The sequence below is a fragment of the Mesoplodon bidens genome, assembly GCF_964165515.1.
Source record: "Mesoplodon bidens genome assembly, chromosome: 6".
In the NCBI taxonomy this organism is placed as follows: domain Eukaryota; kingdom Metazoa; phylum Chordata; class Mammalia; order Artiodactyla; family Ziphiidae; genus Mesoplodon; species Mesoplodon bidens.
Window position 1 is genome coordinate 58,737,856 of NC_138162.1, and position 15,230 is coordinate 58,753,085.

General features: G+C 40.1%; 1 protein-coding gene across 2 annotated transcripts in view; it reads right to left on the bottom strand.

Annotated features, from left to right (window-relative positions):
* FOCAD (focadhesin) overlaps positions 1–14,803 on the bottom strand; it is a 311,561-nt gene extending 296,758 nt beyond the window's left edge. For both annotated transcript variants that reach the window (XM_081238309.1, XM_081238313.1), the window contains exon 1: positions 14,747–14,803. The gene's annotated coding sequence lies outside the window, so the exon portion shown is untranslated. The remainder of the gene's footprint in view (positions 1–14,746) is intronic.
* Positions 14,804–15,230: the final 427 nt, after the last annotated feature.

Sequence of the window (15,230 nt, forward strand, 5' to 3'; positions counted from 1 at the left end):
AGAGCTTGAACTACGACTTGGTATCACACTCCATGCAAGGAGAATATGAGGATATGGTGTACAGGGGCCATACTGCAGAGCTAGGCTCAATTTCTAATGCCCCTTCCAGCTCTGAGAGGACTGTCACCAATCCTCAAGATGTAGATCTTCTCATCTCATTCTGAAGGGGCTAGCTCTATCTGTGGAGCAACAGCACACTACTGAAGGAGTATCTCAAGCAAGAAGGATTCCTCACTGACCAAGCCTGCTGCATTATTCTCCTGCACTTTCAAGTTTCTTGGGGGAAACAGCTGAGCCTTGTTCACCTCCTGCTGGGCCTGGCATGTAATAAGCAGTTACTTAATGTTTTTTGAGTTACTGTGTTTAGCACAGTACCTAATACACAATAGACTCAAAAAAATGTTAGAATCAGAATTCTACTGTTTATTTTGTTTTCAGATCAACTTTCCAAAACAGAAAGTGAGAAATAGAGAAGAATCTATATCCAAATCTCTCTCACTAATTAAGATTTGTGAAACAGACCAAAATAAATTAATAAGAACCAGACGTCAAAAATAAATAAATAAATTTGTAAATGACTCTATTTTCAAATTAATACAATAACCAGATTCAGTTATCAACACATTTAGGGTTTGAAAATAATTAGTTCTTTTTAGACCGACTCCTTTTTCCCGGCTTTTTAAAAACTAAGCAACTAACTTCTGTATAGGTAGCATAAAGATGAACTTCAGCCAAGCCCAAATCCCAAATCAGCAGAATCCAAGTTAGTGAGATTTTATCACACTGTTACTGATTTTGGTACATTTTCTTACAAAAATAAAATAAAAGGTCAAAGAACACATGTAAACACAAGACTGGTTCATCACTGTTTCCAGCTGAATCTAATAGAGATGGAAAATGGGTCTTTGTTACCTGAATACATCATAAGTTTTACATGAATGCTTCAGTTGACAGCTATTATTTATCATAGCTATACTCTTAATCTGCTATGTATTACAACCCTTTAAAAGCCTGCAGTATTACCTCTATGTATTTCCCACCGGGGTAAAGGCCTTTTAAACACATAATTACCCAATGAAGTAACACTTACTAATTTGCCGTTACACACCTAGCAGTATTCATGCCTGTTTTTACTTGTAGGGTTCTTAATAATCAGATATTAGTTAACCTTCACAACTATACTGGGCAGACGATCATTAGTAAATCCTTTCACATTAGTACAGAGACACCAAGCAGTATGTTCAAGAAAAGGATCCTGCAATGAAATGCTAATATCCAGTTGGCAGAAGAAGAGGAGGAATGGGAAGGGGAGGGGGAGGGGGAGGGGAGGAGGAGGAACACCTAGCTGTTCGTGACAATTATTTTTAATTGCACAAATTTTAAAACCAATACATACAATTTTCACATGTACAGGGTTCAATGGAACTTTTCAACACTATGCTGGAAGTAAATGACTGACTAGATGAACAACAGCGAGCCAGCAACTCACAATGAAGCCAGTGCTCAGAGCTTCATTTCAGTCTCAAAAACTACTTCTGCCTCTCCGTCCAAATTCAAACTCTCTTTATGAAATTGCTCCCAATCTGTCTTACCTCCAAACTGATACAAAGGTCCTCAAAGGCCAGATCATCTCTGGAGCAAAGCCTCAGATGTAAGGCAGAATCAGCATGGTTCCCAGGATCACAAGCATCTCCCCAAGCCCCAACCCACCGTACTCAATTCCATAGAGAACTTAGCACAGTAAATCTGAAAGTCTGGGGTAGGTCCAAAACTAACCCACTCTGTGGGAGTGGGCAGTCAGGGTACTTACTGATCATCTGACCTTAGTGTTTGGCACTTCTTGGCTATATCCCAAAGTGTGGCATACATGCTTCAAGTTCTATTCACCTCCCATTTCAAAAGTGTAAGAATACAAAAGGCTTAAAAGCAAGCTTCTTTTGTGCAAAGTTATTCACTGATTTATCTAAAAGGTAAGCTAAGGAATATGCAGGTAAAATTTTGATTAGTAATGTGAAAAACATTTATAAAGAGTTTTAATAATATAAAGAAATGCTCATGACAGAGTAAAAAAATTGTAAGAAATTTTTATACACAATGGTGAACACAACCAAGTTTAAATTATAGATATAAAGACACAAGATTCAGGAAAAAAGTGAATATGCAAAAATGTTAAGTTCATTTCTGGTTAATAAGTTGATGACTGATTACATACTATTCCTCTCCTCCTTATATTTGCTACATTTAATTTGCCCCCCTACAATGGGCATACATTACTTTTTTACATTAAATAGAAATTATTAATTCTCTTCAAATAAAAGTGTAAGATCAATGTTTTAGTCTCAATAAAAAAAATTTATGATCTTATTTATTCACTTCAAACCATGGTCTTCTATCACTGTCTAAAGAGGCAGTTTCACCACAGCACACACCAAGATAAAAAGCCTCACTTGATCCAATTACACTGCTTATTAAGAGCTATTTAATGAGAAAGTCACACCTTTGAGTTATTAGATGCTATAATGGTCCTGCAGAGTTCCAAACAACTAAGCTAACAGAATTACCTTTGATTCTAAATTGTTTGCCAGAAGATTAGTCCATCTGTCCCTGAAAAAAATTAAGTGTTCCTCCAGTGTGTTCAACTTCCTCCAATCTCATTTTAATCAAGGATGTTGGCCTCAGTCAACAGAGGTATTTTTTAACAGATTTATTGAAGTATAATTGATGTACAAAGAAATGCACTTATTTAATGTGTGCAATTCGATGAGTTTAGACATGTGCAAACACCCGTGATACCATCACCACAATCAACATAATAGACATATGCAACACCTTCCAAAGTTCCCTGTGTCCTTTTGTTTTCATTTTGTGGAGTGCACAATACCGTACTGTTAACAATTGGCACTATGTTGTACAGCAGATCTGTAAAACTTATTCATCTAGCATGACTGAACTTTATAAAGGATAGTTATTTTTAATTGCTTAAATTATAATACAAAGAGTTTAATTTTTCCTTTAACTTTCCAAAAATGCATATACAACATATATGCATATATGCAACATAAACATATGTGCATTCCAAAAATGCATATACAACAAAACTGTTGTCATCGATAGATAAATTTTCGGGCGGTCTTTACATGTTTCGGCATCTGTCAAAGAATAAAGACAGGTCTTTCTGATATAGTGACATTTGGACACAGACTGGGAGGAAATACTGAGCATTCCAGACAGAAGGAACACTAAGGGCAACAACCCTGAAGTAGAAGCACATGTGACAAATTCAGGGAAGACCAAGGACACCAGTATGGTTGGTGCAAGTGCTCAAGCTGGGCAGTAAGAGATGACAGAGTGAAGCAGGGGCCCAGATGACAGAAGCCCCTGTAGACGCTGTGGGCTCTGGATGTTCCTAAGTGGCACAGGTAGTCCTAGACGCTTTGGGACAAGGAGATGGCATGCTTGACAGTCATTTTAAAAAGTTCATTCTACCTTCTCTGGAGAACAGGCCATAAGTGGGCAAGGATGGGAAGAAGGAGACCAGTTAGGAGATTATGGCAATAATCCAGGAAAGAAACCATATTTTCTTGGACAAAGAGAACAGCAGTAGAGATGGGAAGAGGTCAGAGTCTACACACATTTTGACAGAATTTGCTAATGGACTGGATGTGGAATGTAAGAAGAGTGAAGGATGACCCCAAGGTTTTCAGTTCAGACAAGTGGAAGAAAGATGCAGTCACATACTGACATGCAGAAGACTAAAGGTGTCTTGTTTTTGAAACAGTGCAGCAATGTGCAAGTCTCCTAAATCCATGGGGTGCAATGTACTTTTGTCTATGTCAGGAAGGAAAGGCTACATGACAAAAGGGTGCTAAGTGCAGAGAGTACAAGCTTCATCTTCTCAATTTTATTTGAAGCCAATCTTCACTATAACAAAACAAATGTTAAATTTTGTATGCTTAGCTCTAGCCTGGATTTGCATTCAATTCATACCCAATACCAATGCTGCTGTCAGCACATGCCCCACTTTCTAATCCCCATAAGGCCTCGGTGGCCTGCTAAACCCTAACTATCCTACAGAGCGGAAAATCTCACGAAGTAAAAAGAGGGAGATATAAAGGAGGGAGGGGAGACAGGCAAATTAGTATGTAGGTGGGTAGATAATCCTTACTTCCCTATTCACTCAGCCTTCATTGTCCATTCCATTTCATAACTCCTTCCAAGCTTTATGTTATATGTTCAATACATTCTGAAGGCACTGTGACTGAGCAAATTTAGGATTAAGGGAGGGGGGATGGGAAAAATTGGTTGTGAAGTGATACTGTAAAGAGAAATGTGAAGAAAATGAAAATATATTCATTTCTTTAAAAAAAACCTTTAAAAATATGAAGTCACTTTGTTAATATCTAATTGATTTGTGAGTGACTCAATTGTTGCTAAAAGAATTAAGTTAAAGGATGATGGGAACTTTATATTAGAGGGCTCTGAATGATACCACCTGAACCCATTGATTCATCTTAGCATCATTAAAAGTGAGAAACCAGACACTGTGTCCTTATGATGTAAAGGAATAAGAAGACATACACAGAACCCTCCAAGAATACTCTTGCCTAAAAAAATTCAAACTGGGGACTTACCTGGCAGTCCAGTGGTTAAGACTCTGTGCTTCCACTGCAGGGGGCACAGGTTTGATCCCTGGTTGGGGAACTAGATCTCACATGCATGCTGCAACTAAGAGTCCACATCCACAACTAAGAGCCTCCATGCCACAGCTAAAGATCCTGTATGCTGCAATGAAGATCCCATGTGCTACAACTAAGACCCAGTGCAGCCAAAATAAATAAATAAATAAATAAATAATTTTTTAAAAAGACCCTGAATAGCCAAAGCAATCTTGAGAAAGAAGAACGGAGCTGGAGGACTCAGGTTCCCCGACTTCAAACTATACTACAAAGCTATAGTAATCAACACAGTATGGTACTGGCACAAAAACAGAAATATAGATCAGTGGTACAGGATAGAAAGCCCAGAGATAAACCCACACACATATAGTCACCTAATTTACGACAAAGGAGGCAAGAACATACAGTGAAGACAGCCTCTTCAATAAGTGGTGCTGGAAAACTGCACAGCTACATGTAAAAGGATGAAATTAGAACACTACCTAACACCATACACAAAAATAAACACCAAATGGATTAAAGATATAAATTTAAGACCAGACACTATAAAACTCTTAGAGGAAAACATAGGAAAAACACTCTTTGACATAAACCACAGTAAGATCTTTTTTGACCCACCTCTAGAGTAATAAAAATAAAATCAAAAATAAACAAATGGGACCTAATTAAAATTAAAAGCTTTTGTACAGCAAAGGAAACCATAAACAAGACGAAAAGACAACCCTCAGAATGGGAGAAAATATTTGCAAATGAAACAACGGACAAACGATTAATCTCCAAAATATACACACAGCTCATGGAGCTCAATATCAAAAAAAGAAACAACCCAATTAAAAAATTGGCAGAATCGGGCTTCCCTGGTGGCACAGTGGTTAAGAGTCCGCCTGCCGATGCAGGGGACATGGGTTCGTGCCCCGGTCTGGGAAGATCCCATGTGCCGTGGAGCGGCTGGGCCCGTGAGCCATGGCTGCTGAGCCGGCGCATCCAGAGCCTGTGCTCTGCAACAGGAGAGGCCACAACAGTGAGAGGCCCATGTACCGAAAAAAAAAAAAAAAAAAAAAAATTGGCAGAAGACATAAATAGACATTTCACCAAAGAAGACATACAGATGGCCAAGAGGCACATGAAAAGATGTTCAACATCATTCATTATTAGAGAAATGCAAATCAAAACTACAATGAGGTATCACCTCACACTGGTCAGAATGGCCATCATCAAAAATTCTACAAACAATAAATGCTGGAAAGGGTGTGGTGAAAAGGGAACCCTCCTACACTGTTGGTGGGAATGTAAATTGATACAGCCACTATGGAGAAGAGTATGGAGGTTCCTTAAAAAACTACAAATAGAACTACCATATGACCCAGCAATCCCACTACTGGGCATATATCCTGAGAAAACCATAATTCAAAAAGAGTCATATACCACAATGTTCATTGCAGCACTAGTTACAATAGCCAGGACATGGAAGCAACCTAAGTGTCCATTGACAGATGAATGGATAAAGAAGATGTGGCATATATATACAATGGAATATTACTCAGCCATAAAACAAAACAAAATTGAGTTATTTGTACTGGGGTGGATGGACCTAGAGTCTGTCATACAGAGTGAACTAAGTCAGAAAGAGAAAAACAAATACCGTATGCCAACACATATATATGGAACCTTAAAAAAAAAAAAAAAAAGGTACTGATGAACCTAGTGGCAGGACAGGAATAAAGATGCAAACGTAGAGAATGGACCTGAGGACACGTGGTGGGCGGAGGGGGAAGCTGGGATGAAGTGAGAGAGTGGCATGGACATATATACACTACCAAATGTAAAATAGCTAGCTAGTGAGAAGCTGCTGCATAGCACAGGGAGATAAACTCAATGCTTTGTGACGACCTAGGGGGTGGGATAGGGAGGGTGGGAGGGAGATGCAAGAGGGAGGAGATATGGGGATATATGTATACATATAGCTGATTCACTTTGTTGTGCAACAGAAGCTAACACACTACTGTGAAGCAGTTATACTCCAATAAAGATTTTTTTTAAAAAAGCCATGGTGAGAGCATGCGTCAGATGTTTGAGGAAGAGCAAAGAGGCTAACTGAGCAGAGTTAGTGAGTGAGTGGAGAGTAGTTGGAAATGAAGTTGGAGAAGCAACAAAGGGGTCAGATGGAGGCAAGCCTCACGGGCCACAGTAAAGACTTTGTTTTTTACTTTGGGTGGCAATGGGAAGCCATCAGAGGGTTTTGGAAGAGAAAAGAAATCTTATGTTTTAAAAATAATCACTTTGGCTACTCTGCTGACAATATGGTAGGAGACAAAGAGAGAATAGATCAGTTAGGAGGCTACGGCAGATTGCAAAAAAATGGCCCCGAATTCTTCCCTGTTCCTGTATGCACATTTCCTTGCAAAGTACCTTTGCTGCTCCTCTCATAAGTAGTCTATTTCAACATCCCCTTGGATTTGGGCTGTCTTTGTAACTATGAACAACAGTGGGAGAAATGAAGTTGTGGGAATTCTTAGTCTACATCTCAAAAGGCCATACAGTTCCCTCTCGCTCTCTTGGCTCTATTAGACCACGGTGTTAAGAAGCATGGGACAGCTTACTGGTCCTGGTGCAGCACAGATAAGCCATCCCAGCTGAAGTCTCCAAACCCACCAGTCCCCATTTGCTACATGAGTGAGCCCATCAGCAAAAGAACTCCCCCCACCCCGACCTCCCCAAGCCTGATCCAAATTGCCAGCACCAGAACCATAAATAAATGATTGTTGCTTTAAGCCACTAAATTCCGAGGGTGAGTGGTAATAGATGACTGATACAGAGGCTGTCACAACATCAAGGACGTAGACAATGGAGGCTTAGACTAGAGTGACAGCAGTGGGTAGTGAGAAGTACTCAGATTCTAGACATATTTTGAAGGGACAGCCAATAGGCTTTCCTAATAGTTTACAGGTGGCTTGTGAGAGATGAGTCAGGGATGACACCCAAGATGTTCGCCCAAGTCATGGAAATTGTCAAGTTTCCATGAATTGAGATGGGGAAGACCACAGGTGAAGCAGGTATAGGAAGAAAATCAGGAGCTGAATTTGAGATTTCTATTAGTCATCCAAAAAGAAATGCTGAGGAGGCATCTGGATACACAGAGTCTAGAGTTCAAAGGAAAAGCTCCAGGCAAATATATATATATATATATTAATATATATATATATATATGTATATATTGGGGGCTAATAGGGCATTATTAGTATTTAAAGCCAGTATTTAGGACCATGAGGACTGAGCCCAGGAGCTCTTCAATGTTGAGAGGTCAGAGAGGTAAGAAAGAACCAGTAAAGGAATTGAAAAGGAGCAGAGGGGTAGGAGGAAAACCAGGAACGGTAGCATCTTTGATACTAAGGGAAGACAGTGTGGCAAGAAGCAGAGAGTGATCAACTGTTTCCAAAATTGCTGATAGGAAATGGTAACTATGTGACAGGATACAGGTGGTGGCTCATACTATGGTGGAAATCATTTTGCAACTTCTAAATGTATCAAATCAACATGCTGTACCTTAAACTTACACAAAGTTATGTGTCAATCACATGTCAATAAAGTTGGGAAAATGATCTGTCAAGTAAAAGATGAGGATTAAAAACAGATCTTTGGACTTAGCAAAATGAAAGTCATTAGTGACTTTGAGGAAAGCAATTTTTTTTTAGAGTAGCAAGGGAGAAAGTCTGATGAAAGTGAGTTTAATAACAAATGGGAGGAAGTAATTGGACACATAAGTTTTGCCAAAAAGGGAAGTTGTGTGGTGGCATAAGGAGGAAATGGGGTCAAGAAAGAGTAATTATTTTAAAGTAGGAGAAATAACAGCATGTTTAGATACTGAAGGGAATAATCCAGTAATGAGGGAAAATGTGATCTTGCAGGAGAGACACTGGAGCCAAATCCTGGAGTAGGTGAAAGGAATCTTCGTGCATGAGCGAGAAATTCTCCTTAGAAACACAGAGACTATTCCACAAGAATCTCAGTCCTAAAATAATAGGAGAGAAATCAGAGGGAAATCAGGTACACGCACCTCCCACATCCATGGCAACTGTCATCAGTTATCAAGGCATTTTTCACACCTCCGAGACCAGAACCAACCTAAAAACGCTCAACATAACCTTCCAGGCATCCTAGTAGATGGGAGTTGTCACATGTGATGAGAAGTACAGCTGACTCTTGAACAATGTGGCGCTGAGGGGCGCTGACCCTCCCTGGAGTGGAAAACTCGCATATGGCTTTATGGTCGGCCCTCCCTACCCATGGTTCCACATGCATGGATCCAACCAACCATGGATCGTGTAGTACTGTAGCACATATTTATTGAAAAAAATCCAAGTATAAGTGGATCCTCTCAGTTCAAACCCATGTTGTTCAAGGGTCAACTGTATTTGCCAAAATATTTTGGAAGTCCAAAAGTCAAAAAGAGGTGCAAAAAGCAAAAACCCTCTCCTTTCTCATAACATAAATATTCATTGGAGGTATATTTTTAAATTTGGAACTAGACCTATACCTGCTATCCTACTACTGAAACTGTAATTATTTCATGGATAAAGTTGATAACAGGAGGCTTCACCAAAACTTGAAATCCAAACTACTATTTTTAACTTCAAAGCCAGCCATGCGCTTCAGAAAAACTGTCACCCTCACACTCAAATCTAACTTTTTTCTAACCTGCCTTCCTCCTCACTAAACACTAAACAGTCCCAACCTTTTGGTCTCGGATACCATGGTCAATGAGTTTTGTTATTAGATGCTCAGCCTCTTCATTAGATGCTTCCCCTACCTCTTAGGCCTGCAAAAACTAGACTTTTCTTCTTTGCTGGCCACTTCAGTGAAGGCTAATCATCCTTCCAAGCTCCAAGGCTCAGAAGAATATTTCCATACCATCTACCCCACACCTCTGAGGGTGCATATCCAGGTATCTTCATCTCTCTTGTATACTGATCGCTACCACTGGCAATCTAAAACCTCAGAAACCATGGTCTATCTCATAGTATCTCTCTCCACCCTGGGTACACAATCATCTGGGGTCAACGTCTAGGTGAGTGATTCATCCAACACACCAGTCTCATTGTTTTTGAACACCTTCATGTCACCTCCATTTCATCCATCTACAACCATGGCTAAACCCTATACTCCATCAGCACTCTAAAAATCTAAAACTCCAATATTCTACTCAGACTACAGAGTACTTCTATCCTATCAGCTATCTCCCTTATACCTACCTACACGTGTATATTTACTTCATTCTGACTTCTAATCCCTTGAACCAATTATTTTCTCTCAATCTTTCAGCCTACTCCTGGCCTGGGCATCACCTCTATCCAGTCTAAACCTCACATTCCATCACTTCAACCACCATCTCGTCAATACCTTGAATTCCCTTGCATTCCTACCATAGGTACATTACAAAATCCAAATACTGAATCATTCCAACTATTCATAATCTCTAGTTCTACTGAATTTTGCTACAGAAAGTCACACAATTATATGAACTAGTGTCACTACAAATGAATGCTCCTTGCCTAACTGGTAAACTCTCCCAAAATCTCTAGTCAGCTCTTTCTTCCATTCCTGATGGTATTTGACAGCTGACCATTCTCGCCTTCTCAAATTCTCTCCCTCCTTGTCTTCTAGAGCTCCACTGTCATTAGGCTGTTCTTTCTCAGTCTTTTTCATCGGATCATCTTCCTTATATAGTGGTGCTTCCCAGAGTTCCTCTTCTGTTTTATTCTTTCTTATTCCACAAACTCCGTCTTAGGTATCACATCCACTCTCAACACTGTTTTCACTGTCACTTATATGTCAATAACATTATAATCTCTAGATTACCTAGAATCCCTTTCCTCATCCCCAGATGAATGTGGCCAACTGCCCACTGAATAGCACCAATTGTGTGACCAAAAGGCATGTTCAAGACCGATCTTATTCTCCCATACATGTGATAATCCTCGTGTGATTCCTATCTTAGGAAGTCATAAACCTAGGAGGCATCCTTGACTCTACCTTCTCCTCATCCCACATATCCAAGTGGGCACCAACTTCACCATCTTAATATACCTTGCATCCATCCTATCCTCGAGCCCCACTGCATAATTTGGAGTTCTATCATATCTTGCCTTCACAACTGGGCCTTGCTCCACTACAATTCATTCTGCACATTGCCACATAAAACTGATCTTAACTTTCCTCCACTTAAAATCTCTTCCCCATGGACCCCCACAGCCTGAAGGATAATGTTCAAAACCTTTAACGTGGTGGGGAAGAGGGTCTTTTATTATTTGGTGTTTGTTTATTTATTAAACCTCATCTCTCTATTCTCTCCTTAACACATTAAAGTCTGTGTTTTGTCTGTAACTTGTTCATTTGGCCTTAGTTCTTTCTTGTGCCTACAATGTCTTATCCACCATCCTCACCAAACAATCCTTACTTGCTCTCAAAATTCAGTTCCGATGAAAATGCCTCCAGAAAGCCTCTTCTGAATGTCCTAAAATCTCACACTCACACAATTTTCCTCTATTCCCCACTAAACTTGATGCATACATCTAATTATAATATTTATCTCATTGTATTTTGGCCTTGTCTGTGGCTTCCAAGCAATACTATAAACTCCTGAAGAAAAGTTAGGGACTTGGGACCAGAGCAGATGCTCTGTCTTTACTGAGTGAAAAAATAAATAATGAATACAATATCTTTAACGTGTATGAATCTGTAAAAATTCCATTTATTTACATGTTTCAGCAATTCAAAACAACTTCAATAAAAAGTCTCCTCCACTCCCTCCATGTTTTGTCCTAACAGCATATGCTAAAACCTGAAGGTCTGATCGCATAAACCAACCAGTTCAATGACTGTTAAACAGAGTAAAATTCAAAGTAAATTCTGAGAGCAGCAAGGCCAAAGAAAAAGGTTTGTCAAAAGAGGAGGGAAAGATACACCCTGGCAGCCAGAAAACCTCTTAACAAAACTATAGTTCAACATTCACAATTATAACATTTGTTCAACACACTTATCAGCCAAATGAGCAGTCACTTTATCTGACCAAAAAGAGATTAGAGGATATATTCTAAAACAATGGAAAGAACTGAAATCTTCAGGTTAGAAGCTTGAGTGGAATGTGTCATTGGTCCCCAGTAAGTGAAATCATGAATCGTTAAATAAATAATAACAAACTTATCTATGCAGTTCGAATTCTCAACTTCCTTGGGCCTAAAGAAATGTTTTCCCTTCGTGAACAATGGAAAATTTTACAGTATTTAATGTCATAGCTTTTGAAATGTCTTCAAAATATATAAAACTAAAGTAACTCAGGCTAACTGAATGAAAGCCAATACAAATTAACAAAATTTTTAAATCATAAATGCAATTATATTACTTCCAATGTGGCTTGGAACAGGTTAAAAAATTATGAGGCCAGAAGTACTTGGTGGACCCAATTTATAAAAACAACAATGTTCAATCTATTGTTTGAAAAGAGATGGGATCTTCCACATTGCTTGAAAAATCTGTTTCAAATAATTGAAATGGGAGAAAAATGACAAACATCCCTTGTCCTATTAGCTTAGCAAATGTGTTTCCTATCATGTGGAAATAGTACACACAACCTCCAAACAATTTATCACTAATTGTGAATCAAAGATTTATATTATACTTATATAACTATATATTGTATTATATTGCTCATCTCTAGATCTGTAGTACTTTTAAAAAATATATAATACTTATAGATTTCACATCTCCTAAAGAAACATCTACTGCCCACCTGATCAAAGTTTAAATTATCACCCAGGTTTCTTTTTTGAGATAAACTGAGCTCGTTGTCATCAATCAAGAAATATTAAGATGAGGTTTTGCTATAGACCCATGAATAATCCTGAAACTACTATTTCCTTACATTTCTTCCAAATACAGTTATAATTTCAGTTTCATTGTGCTTTCCTCCCGAAATTTTAATTTTTTTCCTTCACACAGATATTTTCATATACACCTGAATCCCCTGAGTCTCCCCAAATTTTAAACCAGAAGACTCCACTTAGATTTTTTTCCTCAGCTCTAGCATTTCTCCTTGGTCTTCCCATCTTAATCTGCTCCATTTCTAGAACAAGAAAGATCTAGCAAAAGCAAAATTTTTTAAAGTTCAACTTTCTTAAATTTTCCAAACCCCTAATACTGATATAGGGGTTTAATTTAATTCACCTAATGGTTTGTGAACCATTTGTGAACCAAACTATTCTAGAAATTTAACACCTGCAGGAAGGCTAAACGAATTGCTTAATAAGTACCATCAATCAATCAACAAATGAAAAACTACTGTTACATCTCTATGGGCATTTTTATTCTCAAGCTAATGATTTATTTACCTTTTGGTTATCAATTCTCAACTGGAGACAGCAATCAATTAAAATCCAGTAAATTTTAGGTTGATAAAATAAATGTTAACAAAGACATGATACTGAAAGACATTAGCCAGGTGATGACAACTACCTAATATTAACCAAGTAAGCAAATAACCAAGGCAGAGGTTTTAGTTACCACTAATCTACTAAAGCAAGTAAAAATGCTTCAAAAATTGCATTCTTATCCAATGTTTTTATATCATATCTTTAAATGTAACATTAAAAAGCTCCTGATTATTACATTTCAAAATTTAGATGAGTCATAGTGCTTTGAGTGCAGGAATTGGATGTGAATCAAAATTGTAAACATGCACTTGCTTGCTAGTCAAAAAGTCAATATGGACAGATTCAGGAAGAGTAAAACATATAATCTTAAAATATATCCAGGGTTTTTTAAATGGTCACTTCTCAACTGTTAACACAGTTCAGTAAACATGCAATCTGCCCATCCTGTCCTTGAATATCTCAATATTACTAAATATTTCTAACCCCATCACCTCACTTTATGGATAGGTGCCTGAGACCTAGGGTCTTTAGCGATACTTAGCAGGATTATGCCTCAAGGCCATCATAGTCTGAGGCTTACCAGAGGTGAAAGTAAGGAAAACTGAATGAGGTCCCAGAAGAGCTATAGCTTATGATACAGGATCATAAGCTTCTGTGCCTAAATCTAGAACCTGAAATGGAATCATCAAATCTAGACAATAAAACCGGCAGATACACTGGAAGAAAAAGACAGGGAATGCCCATTTTAGTTTACGGCATAAGACCTTGACCATGAAGAAACACATCAAAAAAGTGTTGAATAGATGAATGATTGATTGCATGATACTTGATAGCATGATTTCATTGATTTTAGAAGCTCCAAATTCAGAAACTAAACTGAGGGATCAGGATGCCATGGCTGAAATTAAAACTCATGGAGAGTAGGGGCAACACAGTTGCAAGTCTCTGCAAATCTTTGTATAGGGGTTGCAGACATTTCAAAACATACATTCATACATGTATGTGATATATATAGAGAGATACAGATATATACTGTTTCTTCAGGGAATTCCTGCAAATGAGGACAGAGCCAGAGAACCAGGAGGTCTGAAAACAGGCCCTGCTCACCCATAAGCCTTTGCATTAAAGTGGACAGGATCTAAGTGAGTCACTGGAAATTAGGATGAGACAGTCACCGCAGGACGAGCAGGACAGGGCTGGAATCCCCTGTGCTGCCTTCGAGAAGGGAATCGGTCGGGGGAGAGTGGGACGACTGCAACCTGCTGCAGGAAGGTATGCAAAGATCACGCCGACCTGTTTCCGAGTCGGGATCCCGCTGAGCCCCACCGCAGGCACCGGAGCCGGCCCCACCCAGGCATCCGAAAGCTCTCTAACGTAGAAGGCCTAGTCCTTCAGGAGTTCAGAACCCAGACAGGACAGGACGAGGGCAAACGGCAAGACCTGTCCCCTTCCTGGCCGCCCACACCGCAACGCGGCCCTGCCACCACATGCTCCACTGCCCCATCTCCCATCAGAGCTCCAGGCCCACAGGGCCTCAGCCTCCCTCCCAGCAAGCTGAGTCAGGCCACCGGCGGGTGCGATCCAGCGGCCTCTGTGCAGGAGGTAGCGGCCCGCAGCCAGCCGCCTGCCACCCGCATAGCTTACCTTCCTTCTGCCACAAGCGCAGCCCCACGCCGGCTGCCTGACGTGGCCCGCCCCGCCGTCTCGAAAGCCTGGGGGCGGGGACTACGGGGAGACAGCCAATGGACTGCAGACGGCAAGGGCCTGCCCCGCCTCCTCCAACTTCGGCCCGCCCGCCCTCGCTCGCGCGCACGCGCGTTCAAGGCCAAGGCCGCGCACTGCGGCTGGAAGGCAGCGTGGGCGGAGAAGCGCGGCTCCGCAGACGCCTGGGGGCAGGTAGGGCGGCGCGTGGAAGTGCTGGCTGTGGGGCTGCGCCGCAGTGGAGAGTTGGCCCAGGGGAAGGCAGTTTAAAGGAACCCGCCTGGAGCTGCCACTGCAGCGTGTCCGGACGGTCCTGTTGGCAGCCTGCCCCTATGCAGCTTTTGGCGGTGCAAAGCAGCTTCTTGGTATTTGGAGATTTTGTTTCCCGGGAAAAAAGTAATACCGATAACATTAGGATTCAGAAATT